Genomic DNA, 13,151 nt, shown 5'->3' with positions numbered 1-13,151 from the left:
TACTACAAATATCTTGTTTGAAAAGCAATACAAAGTAATTTTTTTCAAATTCCATTTGAGTGGGAACTGTAGTGAGTGTTTTTACATTAAAATTCAAATACCATTGTGGTGGTTATTCTGAAGATGCGTACAGATCTTGCTCCTTGTCCGCTGTAACATTTCTTAGCCTTCGATGAACAATCTAACATGTAGTGAGTGTAACAGCAAGGGAGAGGAAGGAATTTTACAATAAACTCATTTGTGGTTATGTACTTTCTTTGGTCTTCACAAGTCTCTGTATGAAGGGAATTAGAGCTGAAAGGTCTCTTATCAGATATTACGAGGAGAATAGTTGATGCATTTTATGAGAGTTGGTGGTGGTTAATATGTAGTTATGGACTGAGGAGTATGGTGAAGGAATAGACAGAGTGAGAAGAGGAAAGAAAGGGGAAATGTATGGTTCTGAGGAGTTGAGTGGCTTAAAAATTTAATTTTTCATTATTTATTGTGCTAGAAACAGCTTTTTCTTCATAACAGTATCATTCCAAATGCTCCATGCCCAAAGTTGAAGCTGAATCTGCATAAAAATGTACACACAGGTTCTTCTTTATATCAGGCCTATACTAGAGTCTAAATTTTTGCAGTTAACTTAGTGTTTAGAAAATAATGCAATGTAATGTTCACAACAAACAAAAAAAAAATACAAATTCCAGTTGACTAGAAACATATATAATAAGATGATGTCCGGTGAGTATTTTAGTTAAATTAAGACATTACAGACAGTTGTGTTGTTAGACCAGAAGGCTTATATGCTTCGGAGACCCTGTGCATGAATCGGAAAGAACAGTCAAACAACTACCGTACTTAAAGGAGAACGCAGGCTACTACTGACGATCTTAGGCAACAGATGGGTTGACAGGCAGGTTCGACCGAAATCCAATAAAGAAGCAGGCCTATACAGTGAGATGGAACTGACAACAACAGCAGTTAGAAAGAGAAGATTGCAGTTTTATGGGCACATCCTCTGTATAAATAATGACTGGCTCACAAAGTAAGTCTGCAATTTTCTAAAATCAAAGGCGTCTACGTTGAGATGGTTCCAAGAGTGTGAGAAAGATATGAGAGAGGTGGGCATTGCGGAGGAAGAAATCAATGATAGGGTTAGTTTCAAAAGGATGGTGAAAATGTATCAGGGTTTTATGGTCGAGACAGTACCCAGATCATCTCCCTTTACCAGAGGTCTGCAAAAAAGCGCTGATCGACGGGCTCAAGAAATGCTAGCAGAATGTCAAAGCCAGCACATGAACAAGACACGGACACTGAAAATGAGAGTCATGCACTACTCGTCAATGCAAGATCCATTTAATTTTTTTTTATTGTAATCCATCCCGCAACCCTCCTAATAATGCATAATTAGAATAAGATGATCACCCCGCAATCAGTACAGTCAAATCCACACTCAAAAGGGGAAGCTTTTTCTCGGTCATTGATGTTTTTTTTTTTTTGAATTTTTAATGGAATTAAACCATTAAAATAAAAAGTTAACAGCTTTAAACTGATCAACACATTTCTTTAATTGGAAATAAATTTCAATAATATTATTAACAGTAATATACCTCTACTTTGGTTTCAATTAAGATAAATAAGGATGTTTACATCCATAGAGGCTCAATTCGGAAAAAAAAAAAGAAATGAAAATAAGTAAGTGTAACGCAGAACGGTTGGTTGTGTTTGTAAAAAGAAAGTTTCAGAGAGGTTACTGAAAAACATACACCGCATAAGAGGTCACACGTTAATAGGTCTACTTAAAAAAACACATTTATTTCTGGAATGAACTTAGGCCTACTGGCTCAGACTGAGCCAAATTTAGTGGACTTTTTGCCTCTTAGTCAATACTAGCCTACTATAAAAAGAAATTCAGTGAATTATAAGGAACATTTTGAACTTACTAACGTCCCCTCAATTTAGTTATTGATAAATCAAATAATATCCACCAACCTGGCAATTGACAGAATAAAAGTACTTCCTGTTATAATATCGCTGAGCTTCTTGATGGCTTGGGGCCACTATTGGAATGTGGGTGCAATCTATAGCTCCTATAATTCCCGGAAAATTGCTCCTGTAAACAAGATTATACATTTTTGTAAACATTACTATTTTTTAGGTTATCTGAAAGAGTGTAATCATTGATATAAATAACTGCATAATTGGTACGTATTTCAAGATACACATGTGACACATGACATGATTTTCGAAGCACACACACATATTTAGGCCTATCAAGATTTGTTTATGCTTACCTTGATATCTCTGAGAAACGAGCTGCAATCTGAGGATGCTGTTCTCTTCTTGGAAAATAAATGAACCTTCGCTTCAACATCGCTATCGCTCTTAAAACGGCTTTTAGCACACGGCAAACAGTGCTCTCATGAATTCTAAAAAAGTCACCTGTTATTATGTGGAAAGATCCACTAGCATAAAATCTGAAAGTAAAAGTAAAAACAGGTAATCAGGGCAGTCCTAAAGTGAGGTAAGCATATCGTTATAAGTGTCAAAGGAGGTAAGACACAACTTCGGTACCGTACCGGTACTCTACCATGAAGTGTACTTCTATAAATCTCTTACCTTAAAGCTATCAGAAGCTGCATTAAAACAGTCAACCCTGCACCTCTTGTATCTTTGCGGAGGTTAGGTTCTAGCATACGAGCTAAATCTCTCGTAGATTCTTTCGATAAACAAAATCTTCTCCTGAACTGACTCTCGTCGAACATTTCGAGTGATTAGTTCTGTCCCTCAGTATCCTAATCCTAGGATTTAACGCTTTAGCTAAGTGAATTTGACATTCGTAATCCCGCAGCTGAACCAGCGCCTCCATTTTACACTACGTAGTCGAGGTCTTAAACCTACCACAGCCGTGGCCGCCGTCTGAGACCGTGGCTTCGAGCCATGGCTTCAATATCCGAATGAAACCTCGTTTTAGCAACAGGAACGTGGTTCAACCCTACAACACTAACCCTTTGTAAATTTGACTACTCCAATGTATAATGGTTATATTTTATACGTTAGAGCTTATATAGTTGGGGACAAAACATGACGACCTCGCCCCACACCACTACCCTCCAGTGGCAACCCGGTGTTTATTGGGGCCTAATAGGATTTACTTCGTCTGCCGTAGTCACAGTTGCCAAATCGTCTACCTCATTAGCACCAAACGAGCCAGAGCAGCAATAACACCTGTTTATGAATCTGTCATTTCGATGTAAACTGAATTCTTCTTCTTATTATTATTATTATTATAGGTCGGGAATTTAGACATGAAAAAAAATCAATGTTAATATTGTATTATGGCGATCTAAAGTAAATTATGAGGTAACGTAGGGCGACACCTGAATACTAAAACGCAAACTTAAACGACCTATAATCTGGACTAGCTTAGTGATAGTGCGACGGACTAGTAACCCGAAGTTGGGAGGTGCCGTGAGTTCGAATCCCACCGGCTGTTCTTGAAATGATTTCTGTAGTTTTCCATTTCACGTAAATACCGGAACATTATAAGGCTAAAATAGCCACATGTAACGGGATATCAGTAGTGATTCTGGACGGGAGCTGCAACACGGACCAATCAGAGCGCACGGGCTTTGCAACACGGACCAATGAGAGCGCTGTATTTGAGGGTGTCCAATGAGTGTGCGGGATTGTTTGGGTGTGGGGGCTGTGGGTGTGGTTATGTCCATATATGGGTGTGTGGGTGGAGTTGTGTGGAGTGTGGGTGTGGGGGTTCAGTCTTGGTGTGAGGTCGTGCTTTATATGGTTAGGTGGGGAGGAGCCTGCGTGCTGGCGGGATGACAAGTGTGTGTGTGGGGGAGGATGATGATGGATGGTTGACAGTTTGGTGTCATTAATTATGTTAATGAGCCTTGTCCGCGGCCATGCTGTCTTGGAGTCGGAGAAGGGGACACGGCCATGCTGTCTTCTAAGAGGGGAAGGAGAGATAGTTGATGGTAAACAAGAGCGGCACGTGTTCTTGAGGTGAATAAAATATTCGCCTCCTGAGTTCGACAGATTCGAACTTTATGCTGTGTGCATATTTAATCAAGCTATTTTTTATTTCTGCCTCGTATCTACTGGGGGATTTGAACCTCGCGCAGTGTGCTTTATGCAAGTTATCGCAGCTTCTTATCCGTTCGAGCTAAGGAGGCGAACAAGGTGTGGGTGATAAGTACAGTACCTGGCCACTTTATTAGACTCAACATAAAAAATCTTCATTTTTCTAACAAAATGTTATATTAACAGACATTTAATGGAATATTACACATCACTAATGGATAGCATTACAGTATGTTTAATTTACGATGTCATACGCAGTTTTAAGACTGCAATTCCAATATTTAGTCAGTCCACCCTTAGCTTTTATGATTCCTTGCACCCCGTGAGGCATACTTGCAATGCAAGATGAAGCTACTGCTGACAACTTTTCATTATGTTTCCAATGAAATATGATCTTTTCAAGTAGTTGAAGCTTGGTAGTGATACAATCTTTACCATTTTCAGACATTGCCACACATTCTCAATCGGGTTCAAATCGGGTGAATTACGGGGCCAGTCCAAAGGAGGAATTACTTTCTCTTTCAGAAAAGCTTTAATAGATTTTGCTGTGTGGCATGGAGCCCCATCTTGCATGAAAATCTTGTTTTCACCTTCACTAAACCAGTCCTTCAATTGCGGGATCAGTCTATTTTCAAGTATTTGTTTGTACTAATCCTGACGCATTATACCCTCCACAATCTGAAGACGTCCCATTCCCTTTCCACTTATCACTGACCAAATCATGACATTGGTAGGATGTTTTACTGTTTGCTGGGCGCAAATCTTCTCATACTTTTCACTAGACAATATTCTTACAAACCGGGATTTCTCGCTGACAACTCAAAAGTTGATTCATCACTGAAGCAAACCTAGAAATTAAGATGATGTGTATGAAATTTAAAGTTGTAAATACTCGTTGAATTTTCCTAGCTAAAACATTATTTGTTAAGTAATTTATATAAGGAACTTACCCTTTTCCAGTCTTCTGCTGTGAAATGTTGGCGTTTTCTTGCCCACTGTAGTCTCCGTTTCATCATTCGTTCAGTGTTTGGCTTTCTTAGCTGGTCGACGACATCGGTACCCCAAGCTGCAAGTACGTCGACGCACTCTTCTCTCGGAAACCTTGATACCACTGTTGTTCAGTTCTTGGGTTATAGTAGCATAAGATGCCCTTCTGTTTCCTTTCACAATTTTGACGAGCAAACCTTCTGCTCTTGGAGTCAGAATTTTCTTCCTACCACATTTCCCTCTTCTGTTCTTCGGGTAATCTCTCCCAGTTTTATTTGTATTGTTTATACGACGCACAGAAGTCTGCGATATTCCTGAATGGGCAGTAATTTCTCGTTGTGTCAGATTTCCATTCTGCAAAAGTCCCTTCACAAACTCAATTTTGCGAGGAAAAAGATCTTGAGACTTCCCCACAACTCTGTTATCAAGAATTTGTTTGATTTCCCAAGGAACAAATTTAAAACGACTGCTACCTCATAAAGTTCCTGTTATCAACACAGATTTAGCGTAAATATCTAAAATACAGCAAGACAAACTGTTAAAGTTAATTATCAGTAAACCAAACACATATCTGACACAAAAATCGTGGGAATTATTACCTCATATGTTTATAGCAAGGTAGGTACTAAGTTAATAAAGTAAAAAAGGCAGGAATTTGTAATGATAATAAGTTCCAAAACTCACATTATTATCAAGAATACCATGTCCTACAATGGAAGTATCAACAATGGGTTTGCTGTCACATAAATCCAAGAAGTAGTGTGTCAAGTGTAAATAATTGCTAAAAAGGTCCTTGAGTCTAATAATGTGGCCAGGTACTGTAGGAGGTCTTAAAGTTCTGAAGGTTGGGGAGACAATAGATGGCGGTGGTGGTGGTTTAATTTTTAAGAGTTGTTACTTATGAGTTGGGTCTAACTGAGAGGGCCGTGTGGTGAAGGGTAAAGTTAAGATAAAAAATTCGATGGTGAGAATAATAAAAGGAATGGTCAAACATGCAAACGGAATAGTTGAACGTGGTGTTTTAATCCTAGCAGACGATGAGTGCGACAAAGAACTTGGTTACCCGCCGAATTAAAAAGCCTAGTAATCACCGTCCTAAAGGTAAACCTTTATTATTAGAAGGTGAGCAGCATGTCGAACCTGCGTCTGTGTCTGACACGCTTTTCGATGTAAAACGTGAAGCGAAGGACAAAGATAAACTTGTAGCGGCAATAAATAGTGTGAAAGCTAAATTTAGAGCCCTTCAGTCTGGTTAGAGGAGGGAAGAATCACTGTTGCAGAAGACATTTAAACCTGTAACAGAACCTTTGAAGGAGCTAGTAGCAGTTGAAAAGGAGCCTGCGACGGCGGGGTTGAATGTTAACAAAAGTAGACATGTAGTGAAGAAAGAAGGAGGAGAAAATGATGTTGAAGTATTAGAAGAAGAAGATGTAGAGGATAATATTGATCCGGATAATGCTCAAGGGTTAGAAGATTATTTGGCTATGTTTAATTCCCCCTCTACAGCCAAAAGAGTACTAGATAGTGTGTACGGGTTTCGACGTGTAAATAATGGTTATAAAATGGGCAACAAAACGGTTGAGTTTAAAGGTTCTTCTATTCTTATCGGTGGTGTGCGGTACTTAGGTTCACGTGGTCTGTACGAACTGTTGTTTAAACGGATTCCTCAAGAAAGCTTTATTGAAGAAAAAGATCTGGAAACCTATAAAAATATTTTGAATCAAACCAACGCTCATAGACAGAGAAACAATCGGAGAGGTCGTTTGAAAGCGATTAAGAGTTACAAATACAAGTACATAATAAAACAACTCTTTCAAAAGACGCCTTCTGAGTTGGAAGACAGGTCGTGGTATGGCGTTGAAGAGATATAATAAGCGTGGTGTTGACCACGTGTTTTGGAATGATCCGAATGAATTAGTAGACCGATTAAAATTACTCATAGCATTTACATCGGCTGGTCATAATAATCATCACAAAGAAATAATGTCTATTGAAGAAGAATTACGAGAGGCTGGAATTATTGTGTAATTTCTTCCTTAAATTTGTGGTATAAATAGTGCATTATTTTCTATTCCGTTGACAGAGAAAGATGGTCACAATCAGCGAAAAGATTGCTTCTGAACTTCACCGGCAAGCACGACGTCACTACCCTCGTCGTCATGTTATTACTAGAGGTTTGGATGACTTACACATGGTGGACCTGGTAGAAATGATTCCGTATGCAAAAGATGACCAAGGTTTTAAATATCTTCTACACGAACCTGCTACGAAGGCGTAGCAGGGGGAGAGGTGATACTCCCACGTGGCGCGTCCCAGGTGGCGGATAGGGGGGTCCTAACCGGCTTGCGGGCGGACTTGAGGGAAATAAAATACCTCTCGCGGACCAAACACACTACCCCCTGCGGGTGGGGGACGCACATGTAGAATACACCCGCGGTACCCCCCTGCCTGTCGTATGAGTCGACTAAAAGGGGCGACCTAGGCGTGGACATGGATTCCGGTTTGGTATAATGTGTTGGACCTCCTGTGGATGGGAGGGGTCGTGTACATTCACAGGTACTCCCTGCCTGTCGTAGAAGGCGACTTAAAGGGTCATGTGGCCATGATCCCCTCTTTATTTTATTATTATTTTTCCGAGGGTCAGATGTAGACAATTTCCAAATTTTGATGTGCGTGCTGCCCGGAGATGGGCCTCTTACGTGTGCGATTATGCCCAAAAGCCCGCAACTATCCACCCAGGACCATTGCGTGGTGGGAGTGCCATGTACCTTGGCAGTGGTATCCGCCTGACAACACAGGTCCCCGCACAGCCGAATGCGAGAAGGACATATTATTTTTTTTTCTATATATTTAGTGCTCTGTACACGCTATGGGGTACATGCTATTGCGGGTGACTGGAGGAAGGGAGTCTTAGTGCTCATTGCCTCAGTCATCCCGTATTAGGCATCGTTCAACATCGGACCCCGGGCAGTACCTGATATGACCAGGTGGGTATTGCATTGGCTGCTTGGTTCGGCTACAGAGACCCCTGATTGGAGTGGGTGGCATTCGGGGAGGATGCTATCGGTCATGGCTTCCAAACGAAGTCGGCTCTCTCAAGGTGGTCCCCCACTTAAGTCTTTAACTTTTGCTTCCCTGAGAGGTTCAACTCGCTGGGAACATTCGCAGCGTGAAGGAATGGGATCCAGCTTCCCTAGGTTTCTGGTCGCTACCAGAACCGATGGGCACGATTTTAAGCTGGTGAAGTCGATCCCTTTTAGCAGGCAGATCGAAGGCGTCTATGGCGAACTGGAGGAACTTAAGAAAATGCGCAACGGTAGTTTGCTTCTAAAGACTCCTACAGCACTGCAAGCTGAACAGTTGCTTAAGTGCGAGCACTTTGGCGAAATCCCCGTCAAAGTGGAGGAGCATAAGTCCTTGAACCTGGTTCGCGGAGTCATCTTTCACCGCGACCTTGTTTTACACACTGACGACGAGTTGATGGAAGACATGAAGAACCGTGGCGTGACACACGTCCGGCGCATTACGCGCAAGGTCAACGGTGAAGACGTTGCTACTGGTGCCTTCATTGTCTCTTTCAAGTTGTCAGTGTTACCAGCGAAAGTCAAGGTAACAACTTATCGTTGCGATGTGAGGCCGTGCATCCCGCCTCCTCTGCGATGCTATCAATGCCGGCGATTCGGACATATGGTATCTCGCTGTTCGAATCAGGCTGTATGTGGTACATGTGGACGAGTAGCTCCCGGCGCGGAGGAATTCACAACTCCATACAAGTGCACTAACTGCTCCGGTTTTCATTCTCCTCGGGATCGGAATTGTCCGACATACCTGAGTGAGAAGATCCAGGAGATCAAGACCCTGGATGGTCTTTCCTACCAGGAAGCGCGCCGTAAGTTTAATTCTACGAATACACCTGCCCGTACACTCGACTATAGCTTGATAGCTCAGAGTCTTCCGGGTTCGTAATTTGCAACCTCGACACCTGTCCAGACCGCTGCACCCAAGGCGACTGTTGCTGCTCCCAGCAACGTCGCAAATAGTCAAAGCTCGAAGGGGGGGACCACCCCACCTTCGACCAACCAGAAGTCTCTGCAGGCTGGCAGTTCCCAGCCGGCACAGCAAGGGGGGAAGACTAAGTCCCCCCCCCCCAAGAGGTCGACGAAAGTTGTGCCCCAACCGGCGGAGGCAGCATAGTCGACCAGGGCTGGGAAACCATCTCCCAGCCCGTCTATACCTGAAAAAATGAAGGGGAAGAAGAGCGCCTGTTCTGATCGCTCTCGGACTTCCCCTGCGAAGGAGAAGTCATGCCCCCCATCTGGGGGGTATGAGTCTGCTCCAGGAGGCACTCCTGCTCCCAAACCTGCGCGCTCTCCTCGTAGGGGACCCCCTCGCGCCCGAAAAGTGTCGAAGTTCTGGGCGGCACCCCTGCCATCTTTTGATGACGGGATGGATGTCGCGCTGTCCTCTACATCTACGGATGTAGAATTAGATAGTGTTTAGGCTAACGAGCATTTTTTCGCTCACAACCTAACACTCCTTTTATAGTCCACACCATGGCACTGTTACAGTGGAATTGTAACGGTTATGACAGGCATCTTGCTGAGTTACGTCAGCTCATTAGTGAGTACGCAGCGGGTATAGTCTGTATTCAGGAGACAAACTTCAGACCTGATCATCATACGGTCTTGAGAAATTTCAGACTATACTTGGGAAGCTGAACAGCATCCACCACAGCGGGGTTAGGTTGGCGACGGGAGCTTTCCGTACAAGCCCCATTGCCAGCCTGCTCGCTGAGGCGCCAGCAAATGCTTCTTTCGTATGCTGCAAATTTGCGACAGATGCCACTTCATCCAGGCTATCCTTGCGTGTTCAACAATGCCAACCGTTTACTGTACGCTGCTTGTTCTCGAGCAACGCGGCCGGTTGTAATACGGTTGGAGAGCAGTTACAGATTGTTCGACGTACCTTCGGTTCCTTGCCTTGTCAGACAACCAAGTGGGGTACCTCCGTGGGTAGTACAACGACCTGAAATAATCCTGGATCTGCACACTGGCCCGAAAGAAGGCACGGACCCTTCGATTTATCGGAGGCTCTTCTTGTCCGTTGTTGGCCGCTATCCGGGTTCCGTCGTCTACACGGATGGTTCGAGGACAGATACGAAGGTGGGCTGTGCTTTCGTTGTCGACAATGATAGGTTCCTTTTTGCTCCCCCGGAAACCTGTAGTGTGTACACACCAGAGCTCTATGCTATCCGCGAAGCTCTACGGTACGCACTGTACAATGAACGCCGACACTTTCTCGTGTGTACTGACTCCTTGAGTTCGCTTCAGTCTATTCATACTTGTTTCCCTCGGCACCATCTGGTGCAGCGGATCCAGGACCTGCTGGCCGGGCGTTCGGATGCCGGCACCAGAATCACGTTTCTGTGGCTCCCAAGCCACATGGGCATAGAGGGAAATGAATTAGCAGATATGGCTGCCAAGGAGGCAGTTAAACTGCCCCCGTTGCCTTTCAAGGTTCCAGCAAGTGATATTCGCTCTCAGCTGAGACATCTGGTTATGTCCTGTTGGGAGATGGAGTGGCAGGCCATTCCACTTCCCAATAAGCTGCGAGCGATAAAAGGAACTACGAAGGTTTGGAGGACTTCCCTTCGGACTTCGCGGAGGGAAGCCGTGGTATTATGTCGTCTTCGGATCGGCCATGGTATCCTGACTCACTCGCATCCTTTGAAAGGGGAACCGCCTCCGATGTGTACCTGCGGCGAACACCTTACCGTGGTACACATCCTTACGGAGTGTGTGGACCTGGTCGATCTGCGCCGTAGTCTTAACCTTCCGACTACAATCACCCTTACCTTGCGAGATGACGAGCAGTCAGCAGACCTCGTCATCCGCTTTATGAGTGATAGTGGTTTGTTTTCTCGTGTGTGATGATGTCCTTTGTCCTAGTGATTTTTTTGTCAATAGCGCTCTTATTCCATTGACTTCATTTTAGTTTGTGTTGCGCATTTTAACGTGTTCTTTTAAAGTCTAATGTCAAGTACGTAAGCAAGCAATGCCTTATTCCTTTGTCTCCTATATTTTTGCTTATTTTATTCCAAAATAAGGCATTGCGAATCAGATCCACTGATTGTTTTAATCTCATAGTCATTTTCCATCACCATTTTTTAAACTCTAGTCAGTGGATACGTTTAAAAATTTTAACTGTCATGTATCCTGTCGTCCATCTCGTTCCATTAGGGGCCGATGACCTTCGATGTTAGGCCCCTTAAAACAACAAGCATCATCATCATCATTTCTTAATGTGTCAAATGTCCTCTTTAAAATGGTGCATGATTTATGATGATATGATAACTACAAGTGTGCTTTTTAAAATAATTTATATGATTATGTGCACAAGATTTCTGCTGTGAGCAGGGGAAGAGGTGATACTCCCACGTGGCGCGTCCCAGGTGGCGGATAGGGGGGTCCTAATCGTCTTACCGGCAGGCTTGAGGGAAATAAAATACCTCTCGCGGACCAAACACACTACCCCCTGCGGGTGGGGGACGAACATGTAGAATGCACCCGCGGTATCCCCTGCCTGTCGTAGGAGGCGACTACAACGGGCGACCAAGGGATGATTGAATGAGAACCATGAAACTACTCTTGATTCGTACGGGGAACACCATGGGTTGCATGTACTTGCAAGTAGTGTCACTAAATTGGTACGAAATAGGTTTGTGATTAGTTGCAGTAAAAAGCCTGGTCCGGTAGATTCCAGTACCCGCGCGTTGTACCCATGTGAGCAACACCGCGGGTCTGGGCGTAACCTGTGAGTTGTACCGCTATATGAGCGGCACCGTAGGTTAGCGTTGCCTGTGATTGGTGCCCGCTATGTGTGGAATACCGCGGGAATACCGGCGCCCGTGACTAGTACGCCTAGGTGAGGAGCCTTACCGGTTTGCGTTGGCTATGAGTGGCGCCATTGTGTGAGAAACACCATAGGTCTGCGTTCCCTGTAGGAATCGCAATACTTGTGAGTACTACCATCTTGTGTGGACCACCGTGAGTCTCCGCTACTTTTGATCAGTACCCCCACGAACCTGCTACGCAGGCGTAGCAGGGGGAGAGGTGATACTCCCACGTGGCGCGTCCCAGGTGGCGGATAGGGGGGTCCTAACCGGCTTGCCGGCGGACTTGATGGAAATAAAATACCTCTCGCGGACCAAGCACACACCCCCTGTGGGTAGGGGAGGCAGACGAATAATACACCCACGGTATCCCCTGCCTGTCGTGAGAGGCGACTAAAAGGGGCGATGAAGGGATGCTTGGATTAGAAGCATGAAACTCCTTTTGATTAGTACCATCACGCGTGGAACACCATCGGTCGCTTTTACTTGCGAGTAGTACCAGTCTGTTAGGTACTCCATATTTTTGTGATTCGTAGCACTCGAGGGGGGGGGGTCAGTCTGGGTTTCCAGTACCCGTGAATCGTGCCCGTGTATGCAACACGACAGGTCTGGGCGTTGCCTGTGAGTTGTACCCGTGTGAGCGACACCACGCGTCTGGGCGTAGCCTGTGAGTTGTACCACTATTATGAATGACACCGTGGGTCTGCGTTGCCAGTGATTAGTACCCACTATATGAGGAACACCACGGGAATGCTCGCGCCCGTGCTTAGTACACCTAGGTGAGGAACCTCATCGGTTTGCGTTGGCTCTGAGTGGCGCCATTGTGCGAGAAACACCTTAGGTCTGCGTTACCTTTACGACGTACAGTACTTGTGAGTAGTGCCTTAATGCTTGGAACACCGTGAGTTTACGCTACCTTTGATTAGTACCGCAGCTCTAGAAATATCATGGTTCTACTGTACTCGCGACTTGTACCATACTGAGGGCCCGTAGACCTGATTTTTGGACCCCTTTAGACATCAAGCATAATCGATTCAGGACTGCTTTATAAGTGGTCCCTTGGTCAGTCCACGAACCTACTACGATGGCGTAGCAGGGGGAGAGGTGATACTCCCACGTGGCGCGTCCCAGGTGGCGGATAGCGGGGTCGTAACCGGCTTGCCGGCGGACTTGAGGGAAATAAAAT

Source organism: Anabrus simplex, chromosome 4 (genome assembly GCF_040414725.1).
Source record: "Anabrus simplex isolate iqAnaSimp1 chromosome 4, ASM4041472v1, whole genome shotgun sequence".
Classification (NCBI taxonomy): Eukaryota; Metazoa; Arthropoda; class Insecta; order Orthoptera; family Tettigoniidae; genus Anabrus; species Anabrus simplex.
Note: the sequence above shows the minus strand (reverse complement) of the source record.